General features: G+C 43.0%; 1 protein-coding gene across 3 annotated transcripts in view; it reads right to left on the bottom strand.

The window, feature by feature from the left end:
• The window catches only part of LOC126412576 (uncharacterized), a 208,840-nt gene that overhangs the window by 100,924 nt on the left and 94,819 nt on the right, over positions 1-13,097 (bottom strand). The gene's annotated exons all lie outside the window — the stretch shown is intronic.

Raw genomic sequence — 13,097 nt, 5'->3', positions numbered from 1 at the left:
GGCGATGTACTTGAGGACAATATTATGGAAATGGAAGAGGATGTAGATGAAGATGAAATGGGAGATATGATACTGCGTGAAGAGTTTGATAGAGCACTGAAAGACCTGAGTCGAAACAAGGCCCCCGGAGTAGACAACATTCCATTGGAACTACTGACGGCCTTGGGAGAGCCAGTCCTGACAAAACTCTACCATCTGGTAAGCAAGATGTATGAAACAGGCGAAATACCCTCAGACTTCAAGAAGAATATAATAATTCCAATCCCAAAGAAAGCAGGTGTTGACAGATGTGAAAATTACCGAACTATCAGTTTAATAAGTCACAGCTGCAAAATACTAACACGAATTCTTTACAGACGAATGGAAAAACTAGTAGAAGCCAACCTCGGGGAAGATCAGTTTGGATTCCGTAGAAACACTGGAACACGTGAGGCAATACTGACCTTACGACTTATCTTAGAAGAAAGATTAAGGAAAGGCAAACCCACGTTTCTAGCATTTGTAGACTTAGAGAAAGCTTTTGACAATCTTGACTGGAATACTCTCTTTCAAATTCTAAAGGTGGCAGGGGTAAAATACAGGGAGCGAAAGGCTATTTACAATTTGTACAGACACCAGATGGCAGTTATAAGAGTCGAGGGACATGAAAGGGAAGCAGTGGTTGGGAAGAGAGTAAGACAGGGTTGTAGCCTCTCCCAGATGTTGTTCAATCTGTATATTGAGCAAGCAGTAAAGGAAACAAAAGAAAAATTCGGAGTAGGTATTAAAATTCATGGAGAAGGAATAAAAACTTTGAGGTTCGCCGATGACATTGTAATTCTGTCAGAGACAGCAAAGGACTTGGAAGAGCAGTTGAATGGAATGGACAGTGTCTTGAAAGGAGGATATAAGATGAACATCAACAAAAGCAAAACAAGGATAATGGAATGTAGTCGAATTAGGTCGGGTAATGCTGAGGGAATTAGTGTAGGAAATGAGGCACTTAAAGTAGTAAAGGAGTTTTGCTATTTGGGGAGCAAAATAACTGATGATGGTCGAAGTAGAGAGGATATAAAATGTAGGCTTGCAATGGCAAGGAAAACGTTTCTGAAGAAGGGAAATTTGTTAACATCCAGTATTGATTTAAGTGTCAGGAAGTCATTTCTGAAAGTATTCGTATGGAAGTGAAACATGGACGATAAGTAGTTTGGACAAGAAGAGAATAGAAGCTTTCGAAATGTGGTGTTACAGAAGAATGCTGAAGATTAGATGGGTAGATCACATAACTAATGAGGAAGTATTGAATAGGATTGGGGAGAAGAAAAATTTGTGGCACAACTTGACCAGAAGAAGGGGTCGGTTGGTAGGACATGTTCTGAGGCATCAAGGTATCACCAATTTAGTATTGGAGGGCAGCGTGGAGGGTAAAAATCGTAGAGGGAGACCAAGAGATGAATACACTAAGCAGATTCAGAAGGATGTAGGTTGCAGTAGGTACTGGGAGATGAAAAAGCTTGCACAGGATAGAGTAGCATGGAGGGCTGCATCAAACCAGTCTCAGGACTGAAGACCACAACAACAACAATAAAGTTGACCGGTGAGCGTACAGCTTTGGACGGCAGTATACCCTCTCGCCATATGAGAGTGTGTCTAGGATCACTATTCAAACGGAGTATACCGTCAACAGAGGAGAGCACCCGACACCCGACCCTAATGGTTCAAAATGGCTCTGAGCACTATGGGAATTAACATCTGAGGTCATCAGTCCCCTAGACGTAGAACTATTTAAACCTAACTAACCTAAGGACATCACACACACCCATGCCGAGGCAGAATTCGAACCTGTGACCGTAGCGATCGCGCGGTTCCAGACTGTAGCGCCTAGAACCGCTCGGCCACTCTAACCGGCCCCGACCCTAATCCACTTTGGTCCAGTCCCTACGCTCAGCGCAGTGATTAGCACACTGGACTCGCATTCGGGAGGACGATGGTTCAATCCCGTCTCCGGCCATCCTGATTTAGGTTTTCCGTGATTTCCCTAAATCGCTTCAGGCAAATGCCGGGCTGGTTCCTTTGAAAGGGCACGGCCGATTTCCTTCCCCATCCTTCCCTCACCCGAGCTTGCGCTCCGTCTCTGATAACCTCGTTGTCGACGGGAGTTAAACACTAATCTCCTTCCTTCTTCCCTACGCTCATGATACTATCGCAAATGGTGCCACTGATATTCTGTGAGAATAATTTTTATTTTCCCGTAGCAGTCAAAGGAAATCACCACCACATGACCCAAAGCCGATTCATACAGCTAGATACTGTTTTCTTTCTTCCCCACAGGAACATCATACTTATGCTTAAACTGTTCATCACGCCGAGAAAGAAAAGCTCACTATTGGGGCGTCAGCGTCGAACGGTGCCACTGGTGTTCCGGTGTCAACGTGCCACAACGCAAGGGGACGTTGAGCAAAGAGACCACTTCCATCCACTCGCCGTGCTACTGTAGAGCGTGAAATTGCGTGCCTTGCAGTCCTGTTAAATGTGGTTGCAATTGCACCCGGTGTTTGACGTTGGTCCATTCTTCCCTGTTGCAGAATGTAGTGGTCATCTGCTGCTGCAGTTGAGCGTGATCGACAAACTCCTTTCCTTCGGGCAACAGTGCCTGTGTTGCCACACGCTCTCCATGCTGTGATCATCCACCTTCGTCCACCTTCCACTTTTACCGACGTTTCCTCCCCGTGTGGGATCATCCAGATGTTGTGTCCGGGCCACGCTCTGATGAACTCCACCACAACGCACCATAACTTGTCACTGTCTTTTCCCGTTCCTTCAACTACCTCGCTGTGCAGGGCCAACCGAATTTGGCACTAGAGTCACTCTGACCTCGGGCCATGTGACTTCCAACTTTCTTTGCACTAGGGAGGACCTCTGGCACCATGTTCCCACATTTTCATTCATTTCCAGCGAGTAGTTATAATTTTATGTTACTTTATCTATCTCGTCCTTAGTTTTGCCGAGCATTGTACTATACACTAAGGTAACGAAAATCATGGAATAGCTATATGCACATATACAAATGGCGGTAGTATCGCGTACACAAGGTATAAATGAGCAGTGCAAGGCGTAGTTGTCATCTGAACTCAGGTGATTCGTGTGAAAAGGCTTCCAACGTGATTGTAGTCGCTTGATGGGATTAACAGACTGCGAATGCGGAATGGTAGTTGGAGCTAGATGCATGGGACATTTCATTTCGGAATTCGTTACGGAATTCTAATCCCGAAATCCACAGTGTCAAGAGTGTGGTGAGAATACCAAATTTCAGGCAGTACCTCTCACTGCAGACAACGTAATGGCCTACGGCCTTCACTTAAGGACCGAGAGCAGCGACGTTTGCGTAGAGTTGTCAGTGCTAACAGACAAGCAACACTCCGTGAAATAACTGCAGACATCACTATGGGACGTACGACGAACGTATCCGTTAGGACAATGGGGCGAAATTTGGCTTTAATGGGCTCTGGCAGCAGACGACCGACGCGAGTGTCTTTGCTGATAACACAATATCACGTAAGCTAGATGACTGGACAACCGTGGACTGATTAACTGAGTCCGATTTCAGGTGGTAACAGCTGATGGTAATATTCGAGTGTGGCGCAGACCCCACGAAAAGCTATGCACCTAAGTTATCAACAAGGTACTGTGCAAGCTGGTGGTAGTTCCATAATGGTGTGGGCTGTGTTATCTTGGAATGGACTGAGCACTGACTGGATGGAATTTTTTTGGATGATTGCGCCATGTCACTGGGCCACAATTGTTTGCTATTGGTTTGAAGAACATTCTGGATAAATCGAGCGAATGATTTGGACGTCGAGATCGCCCGACATGAAGCCCAACAAAATTTATGGGTCATAATCGAGAAATCAGTTCGTGTACAAAATCCTGCACCGTCAGCACTCGCAGTTATGAACGGCAATAGAAGCAGCATGTCTCAATATTTCTGGAGGGGGCTTCAAACAACTTGAGTCCATGCCACGTCGAGTTGCTACACTACGCACGGCAAATGGAGGTTCGACACGATATTAAGTGGGTATCCCATTACTTGTCTCTCCTCAGTGTAGACGCAGTCTAACTTCAGACTCTGTACGGTTGGTGCTGGGAGTGGTGCTGTAGGCAGCGTCCCTTAATATATGTTTACACGGGCAATGGAGACTGCATATTGGAGACAAAATAGGCAGCAAATATTGTCCTACAGCACTGCCGGCCACACGAATTGCAGCTTCGTGTAGACAGCATTGCCGGCAACTGTTACCAGCTAGTATTTGCAGAAATACATTTCCCAGCCAGAGGTGTTTACACGGGCCGCACTGTTTCCACAAAATGGACGAAAGCGAGCGAGTGGTAGTGAGTCCGTCTCTCCTACTGTACAATTTTTTACGTAATCGGAATGCTTAGAAAATCTAACTCGTGAACTGATACTGCACAAAACATACCCTTTGCAGAATTTTACCAGAATGTCGAAACGCGATTTTTAATATCTCGTACAAGCATCTGGTCCGAGAACTACCGAAACTAATACAAATCTGAGAGAATATATACCAGTTACAATGCGACTGGGTATCACCCACAGTTTTTTAGCAGCTGGTAATCCGTACAGAAGTTTAATGTACCTCTAAAGTGCATTATTCATCAGTAAACACCTTAGTACCACAGGTAGGAGGACTGAAGGATTTTATTAATATAGGTTTAAAATAAGAATCCAATTTTTATATTAATTTGTTATTTCTGTTCACCAGAACAGTGACAGAGTCATGAATTTCATAAATGCGACACATCTACGGCCAGAGCGACGGGATGAAAAAAGGTAAGGTATACAAAGATCACAATCTGCTGTTGGATCGTTGTCAAGTAGATGCCTATGAACATGTGGGCAAATGTTATAGAGGTCTCAAAAATTTCAAATAATAAAGTATACCTCATTGCCGCAGATCTTTGAATACATTACTTTCTACGCCCCATCGCTCTTGTCATAGATGAAATGATAGAATGGCATTATTGGCCGCTGGCGCCTGTCTTCCTATTCGACGCCTCTCTGGCGACTTGTGTGTCGATGAAGATGAGAGGAAATGATCAGGACAATACAAACATCCAGTTCCTGAGAGAAGAAAATCTTCGACCCTACCGAGAACTGAACCAGGGCCACGCGAACTGGAGATAGCGGTGCCCGCCGCTAAACCATGAGCTATGGACAATGGGCGTAGACGTATCGCATTTATGAAATTTTTAGTTCTCCCATTTGCCCACTTCTCCTTTACTGTAGACAAGAAACGAGACAAGTGACCAACTTCGCGCTCAAACTTTCGAACAGAAGCGAAGGAATATTGTTACTTCTCTAACACGTGACTGCAGCACTCTCGATGAGAGAAAGGTCAGAGTGAGACGGAAGCATTTACAGATTAGGACAGACATAGGTATGGCCCGGCCATACGAAATATTGTCTATTCTGGTGAACAACACCAGCTACAACCGGCAATACGTCGCCGACTACCTACAACAGCTTGATACGCCAGCAAAATTGACTGGCAATTGCAGCAGTGTTGACGGCAACATTTTGCGGTCACACATTGCCATAAAACATTGCCTGTCCAAACGCACCCTTCCCTCCCCCTCCCCCTTCCCACCACCACCACCACCGAGCGTCAAGTCAGATTGCGCGTATAGCACTATCACATCTGAATCGCGCCACCTAGCGGTCATTTGTGAAAAACTTAAAAGGGGAACCCTCGCGTCAATCTCGCAACACACTTTCAGCAAGTGATTAAATCCTCCTTAACATCCTCTTGTCACTGTCTGACAGTTTGTTCCTTCCACTGTCTTGTTTATCAGATGATGCGACACAGATCAAATCGACACTTAGCGAGCCATAAAAACTTTCAAAAAAGTCAAGCACCTGGATCCACATGACAATGCTCCTGTCGTCGTCGTCTTTTGCTTTTTGTGCACGCATCATTCCGTCAAGAAGTTTGCGAGAACAGCCTGGAGCACGCCCCCGTCTTTACTACGGTGGTTATCGGCAATTGTATTTTACCGGCTTCCTTGATTACGTTATGCGGGAAGCCATTCGTTCGTGTGATGCCTCCCTACATAAAGGCCCTGCAACGACGGAGAGGGACTAGGGCGGGAGGAAGGGGAGGCGCACTTGCTCCTCTTGGACGTATAGTTTCTGTTGATTACAAAATTCGTATATATTTTTAGCAATTATTGTCTTCAATTCTACTAAACTGCACATTTAGAACGACAGAGTAGAAACGGCAATAGTGTGGCTGTACCAAGTACTCCAAAACCCCCTACTCGACTCCAGTTATTCAAAGAACTGAACTCTCGTGTATAGGGAAAGGTGATTGGGGTAAAACATGATAAGTGACAGTTTAGTATTTTACAAACATATAATCATTACATTAACAATGTCCCATTGTGTCTTCCTATTTTAATTAAATTTTTGAACAATAAAGAATTCCTGGTATAGTTACAAAATGGGAATATTTTTTTAATTCGAAAAATTAAACGGTAGCTTCCACATTATTCGTGACCGTAAAATGTAGATACCATCTTATTCACAGTATTAAAAATGTTCACTGGCTACGGGAAAATTTGACGTTAAAATAATTTAAGGCAACATGCTAATGAAGAAATATAATTCAATTAAATCTAATAGGTTTAAGACTTGAAAACACTAATCTCGGTATTCGAAGCCCACTTTCGCTGCACTCATTATTTGCTTTGAGTTTCTCAGCTTCTTTTAACGCCTTGTAATAAGCGTGAGGAGCTTCCAGTATGTGTTAGAAACAAGACAGAACACCATTGGATTTAGTTGCTTCGATGGGCCGAGGGCCTTTGCGTAGAATTGGAAGAGAGCATCTGAAGTCTTCGAGGAACTACACTGGACAGCTCTTCGTCTTAGTGATATAGGATCCATTTACCACGGTATAAATTAAACACTTTCATTTTTTCAGGTTCCTGACATCAAAGCTCCATCTCCACAACATTTCTAATTCCAATTTTGCGGGTATATTCAGGGGTACACATGTCGATACGATCTGCAAATGTATTGCGAATAGCGTTAGTAGTAAAGCAACAAATAGAACCGTCATTCCTGGATGCTGAAGTTTTACTGCATCAACAGCAAAAATGTAAGTGGTAAATTTCTTTTCCCTTCATTATTTTGTGGGAGTTGTCAGCGAGAAAAAGTTTCGAAAAGATTTATAATTGTATGTAAAGTTTGTTGGAAAAAAGAAAAAGCTCTCATTCCCCTAAACTGGATGAATACAGTCTGGGTGATTAAATACTTTACTTACTGTGTTATACCCTTAACATAATATTTTATCTCTTAATAGGTAGGTTATGACAACATTTTAAATTTTTTAATTCGGTCAGTGTTACATGAAACATTGAAACTCAGGCTTTTCTCCCCATGAAAGCCGTAGATAGGCACCCTGTAAGAGGTACTTTGCACCGGTTTAGCCGATTACTACTACAGATTACGTAAGTTTAATTTATTTGCCTGTCTCGCTGTTCACGGTACATGATGGCATTTCCTTGGCACAATAGTTCCGACGCCGCCCTGCAGTCAAGGTAGATGCGAACTTTTACAGAAGTCGAAATGAAAATCCCAATCTTTTCTCTGTCGCTTCCTCGTATGTACTGTGCCAAAGAACCCGTCCACTACCCTGTCACGTTGATTCAATGGTAATTTCTAGCACACCATAAACATGGCTGTGGTTTACTTGCCCGACACCCGTCTCCGATTGGCACGAGGGCATCGTCTTCGCTTGCTGCACAAGGTAATATCAGCAGCATCCCACATTTATCTAAAAATTGTTGTATATTGGTCCTGAGTTAAAGTTTACCCAACAACCCAAAAAATGTACCTTTCAAACACATTTTGTACAGTTTAAATTGTGCTCGTCAACATTGAATATAGAAAGCATGAAAATAAAAGAGGGCTACTACAATGATTCCTCCGTTTTCAAAGTTGTATATCCTCCAAAATACGAGGGTGGTTTGAAAAGTTCTCAGAATCACCACGAGAGGTCAGCGCTAGCACAACGAGTTGTTCATTGGACTGTTGCCTGTAAACACGTGCCACTTCAGTTCTCTTGGAAGAGAGCTGTGGAGGTGGCGTGGTTCTGTTGTTTTTCCCGCGTAATGATTTGCGAAGACGGAAAAAAAATCGAGATTCGAGCAGTAATTAAGTACTTCGTAAAGAAAGGGATGAAAGCAAAGGACATTCGTGCCGATTTCCAGAATACACTGGGGGACTCTGCTCCTTCATATTCAACTGCTGCCAAATGGACAAAAAAATGGCTCTGAGCACTATGGGACTCAACATCTTAGGTCATAAGTCCCCTAGAACTTAGAACTACTTAAACCTAACTAACCTAAGGACATCACACACACCCATGCCCGAGGCAGGATTCGAACCTGCGACCGTAGCAGTCCCGCGGTTCCGGACTGCAGAGCCAGAACCGCACGGCCACCGCGGCCGGCGCCAAATGGACAGATGAATTTAACTTTGGTCGGGAGAGCTTAGAAGATGATCCGCGCCGTGGTCGGCAAAGATATGTCACTACTCCAGAGATCATTGCAAAAGTGCACGAAATGGTCATGGAGGATCGTCGATTGAAAGTGCGAGAAATTGCTCACGCTTGCCAGATGTAATCTGAAAGGGTATATCACATTTTAATTGAAGAATCAGAATGAAAAAATTATCTGCAAGATGGGTACCGTGATTCTTGATGCGCGCCCGCACACATGTACGGCACGTGGCAAATTACACGATCCTAGCCTAAGGTATGAATTGTTGCCACACCCGCATTACACACCTTATATGGCTCCGTCGACTTCCACTTCTTTCCAAATCTGAAAATTTTTCTTGGTGGACGAAGATTCGCTTCAAACGAAGAATTGATAGCCGGAGTCGACAGCTATTTTGCAGGCCTGGAGGAAACTCATTTTCGAGATGGGATCAAGACACTGGAACATCGTTGGACCAACAGCATTAATCTACAAGGACACTACTTTTGAAAAATGTTTCAGTGATGTAAGTACGTTTTTTCTATTCCGTTCCGAGAACTTTTCAAATCACTCTCGTATTACTAGCACAAATATGGTCGATGCATGAATAGAGTCGTAAACTCACTGAGTTTGCATTGTGGCCGCCAGTTGTTACGAGTTCAATGCTTTGACAAAATGGCTACAAACCGAGAAAAAAGTTTGTGTGTGTGTTGGAATATGCGAGACGTTTATCTGTGACAACAGTGCAGCGTGCATTCAGAAGGATTTATTGATATCCAAAATTTAGGTGCACTGGTAGTCTCTGTAAACAGAAAAGCAACGTTCGACCAGATGTGCTAGATGAAACTTTGGAGAGGATGAAAGAAAGTTCCGTACGCAGTCCAAAAAATTCAATGATCCACGCAAGCCTCGAACTTGGAATACCGCAGCTACATATGAGACCGTACCGTTTGTAACTCGTGCAACAATGAAAACTGGACGATTATGACCGGCGCCTTCAGTTTTGCATCTCAATACAAGAAGCAGAAACACTTGAGGGCGAACATTTCCCCTCCAAGCTAATATTCAGTGACGAAGCAAACCTCCATTTTTTTGGAAAGGTTAATCGCCACAATGTGCGAATGCGAGGCACTGAAAATCCTCATGAAATTGTGGTGCGTGAACGAGATTCACCGAAGGTTAAAGTTTCCTGTGCCATGTCACAGGCGAAGCTGAATGGGCCGTTTTTCTTCTGTGAAAACACTGTGATGGCTTCCTCTTGCCTTGATATGTTTCAGCTGTGATTGTATCCGCAACTGACTATGGATTCCCAGAATTTGCTCTTCCAGTAAGACGGGACACCCGTCATTGGAGCATCGATGTTCTTCGCTACCTAAACGACGAACTTCCACATCGCTGGATTGAGCGTAGTTCCCCCCCCCCCCCCTCCCCCCTTCCCCAGGTCGCCTGATCTAACACCTTGTGACTTTTTCCTTTGGGCGTACGTTAAGGACAAAGATGAAACATGGCTACCGCTTCGACGTGCATCGTGCGACCGGCTCTCATAGAACATTTGTAGTTAGTGACTTAAAGTTTCTATGCATGCATCCATCACATATTTTGGAAAATATAGAGCTTCGATAACGAATGGATCATTTGTAGCAGCACGAGTATTTGTAACAAATCACCTTTGTAGACCGTTTGCGTTTTTTCCACAATCCAGCCAATAACTTAAGCCTCCCACCTGCTTTATTTACGATTAAGCGTATGTGATTATTTCATTTCATGTTCCACAAGTTATTACATGTAGATATTTGTATGAGTTGACGGACTGCAGCTGTGATTCTTCGGTACTGTAGTAATATGATATTACATTTCTGCTTTTTCTGTATGTTCACGATTTTACGTTTATGAACAGTTAACGCTAGTATCCTATCTATGCACCACTTCGAAGTCTTAACAAGATGTGACTGGAAATCTGTAGAAACTTTTCAGACAGTGATTCATTATTAATGCATCATCTACAAAAAGTCTGAGGTTAACATTAATATTGTCTAACAGGTCATTAATAAACAACAAGAACATGAAGTGTCCCAACACTTCACGTCTGTTGACGACTGTACTCCAAGATAACATTCTGGATTGGGTCCTACCTAACACGATATCCTTAGTCTAGTCACAAATTTCGTTTGAGAGCTTATGTTATGGCCGTTTAGTTAATAAACGTTGGTGTTATTCTGAATCAAATAGGTTTTGGAAGTCAAGATACGCAACATCTACCTGGCTTATTCCATGGCTTTCGAAACGTCTTGTAAGAAAAACGCGAGTGGGGTTTGGCATGATGGCGTCTTAACGTTATTTGACTTCAATCCCGAAGCGAAAATGGAAGAGAGCAGGCAACTGTGTTCTCCACAGCGAGAACCACGAGTCGATGGAAAAGTTTTTTGTACAACCACGTCACACGCTTTTTAGCAGACGTGCAGGTGCTCAGAGCGCAATACATTCACTAAGAGAAACGGGCAACAAACGGAGCGTGTTGTCTCTAACGGGCCACTGGGACTAAGGTTGGCCGATACCGCAAAGACTCAATAAACTACCATGATCACGCTCTTAAAGCGCCCTGGCGATGCGTCCATTTGGCTCTAAGACTGAGCCCACCCAAAAAATTCCAAAATAATTCGTTCAAACTAAATTTAATCGGATCTGATCACGTACCCTCAAATGTTTTCAAATATTTTACGTGTGAACTTCGTATATGTACCCGACAGTATTACAATGCATCACTCCTCTAGCTTGACATCCAATAGCGGCTCAGAAATCCGTGCTTCTAACGAGCATGCGCAGTAAGAACGTTTCTTTCACCTGGCAGACTGAGGCTTCTACAGTGTGGATACCGTTTTTAAAAGCTGGCGTTTGATTTGTTTCTACTTCTCGCCAGCAGGCGGATACACGCCTTGGAACTGCAAGTCATTCAGCAGTTCCGTAACGGATAGGGCAACTTCGCATCGTCTAGCACACTACCAGTAAGCCGGACAGAGTGAGAAGCCATTAACTCTTAATTTAAATGTTTACTTAAAACACACAGAACGAGATGTCATCCATAATTCATAGAAAATAAATGTGACTGTATTATTGGATGCTGTTACAAGATGATAGGAAATAGCCTATGTATTTTCACTGTTCCTCAGATTAAAATTTAGTAGCCTTACTTATTTCAAAGCAGGCCGCGGTGGCCGAGTGGTTCTAGGCGCTTCCGTCCGAAACCGCGTGACTGCTACGGCCGCAGGCTCGAATCCTGCCTCGGGCATGTGATGTCCTTCGGTTAATTAAGTTTAAGTAGTTCTAAGTTCTAGGGGACTGATGACCTCAGATGTTAAGTCCCATAGTTCTCACAGCCATTTGAACTTATTTCAAACGTTGGTAGTTCACTAACATGTCCATAGGTTTTCGTATCAACAGTACGGGACGTGCTTGTTGTGAAACCTGCAACATGAATTCTGTAGTAAAAATGTAGTAATTAGTGGCAGTTATTAACTGATTTTGAACTATATTTCTGCGTGCTCTGTCTCGTGTGAGGTGTCATCGACAATTTATCTTTCATTATGTTGTCGAGAGGGAACCTATAAGTTGTCTAATATTGCTGTCATTATCTTGTCATGCATGGTACTGCTGACTACCTCAAACTGCCATGGAAGCCATGCTCTTCCAGAAGAAACACGCCTGGAGGCTTTGAAACATAATGAGAAGGTTGATCAAAACAGAAGTATTATGAAGAGACATATTTCGACTATCTGCTTCTTAGCACGGCGCAAGATCCACTGAATTTTTTAACAGAAAACCCTGCATTCTTCTCTCGTCTTTCTTTGGAAGATAAAGTCCTGGTGACGTATCAAAAGCCGACGCCAAGTCTGTCTATTAAAAAATCTTATGGAAAATTTGTAAGACGTTTCCAAATACAATGGCACAATTTTCAAAACCATGGTTAAGTGGCAGCGTTGTAAGGAAGAACCATACATAAAAGAGCATTTAGCATCCTATGGAGTATTTAAAGGCACTTCCTCTTACACAGAATGAATTAATAGCCTGTATTGCGGATGCAGTTACAGAACAAATTTCAAGTGAAATTAAAAACAGTCCTTTTATATCAGTACAAGCCAACAAAACAACGGATGTCTCAACTAGAAATCAAATGAGTAACTTTTCATTTCGCAAATAAAGCGCTACGAGAAATAAGAAAAAGATTCGTAGAGTTTTACGACGTATCCATAAACTGGAGTGCGCAAGGCATAACCACTGTTTTGTTGCAAGTGCTACGCAGTCGGAATAGTGATAAAAACAAATTAGTGTCGCAAACATACGACCACAGTAAAACAGGTGTTATAGAACCTGTAAGTCAGAAAAAGTTCTCAGGTTGTAGTAGACCAAACAATTTCCCAATATACGAAGTTGAAAAACTACTTAAAGTATATCATTTCTTTGACTGTGAAAAACTGAAAGAACTTAAGTTTATTTACAGCAGTGAGGATAAATCTCTATAGGCTCAGGACGTCTTTAAATCCTTTATAAACAATGGATTTAAA

This window comes from Schistocerca serialis, chromosome 7, assembly GCF_023864345.2.
Source record: "Schistocerca serialis cubense isolate TAMUIC-IGC-003099 chromosome 7, iqSchSeri2.2, whole genome shotgun sequence".
In the NCBI taxonomy this organism is placed as follows: domain Eukaryota; kingdom Metazoa; phylum Arthropoda; class Insecta; order Orthoptera; family Acrididae; genus Schistocerca; species Schistocerca serialis.
This window is presented reverse-complemented; position numbering and strand designations above follow the sequence as displayed.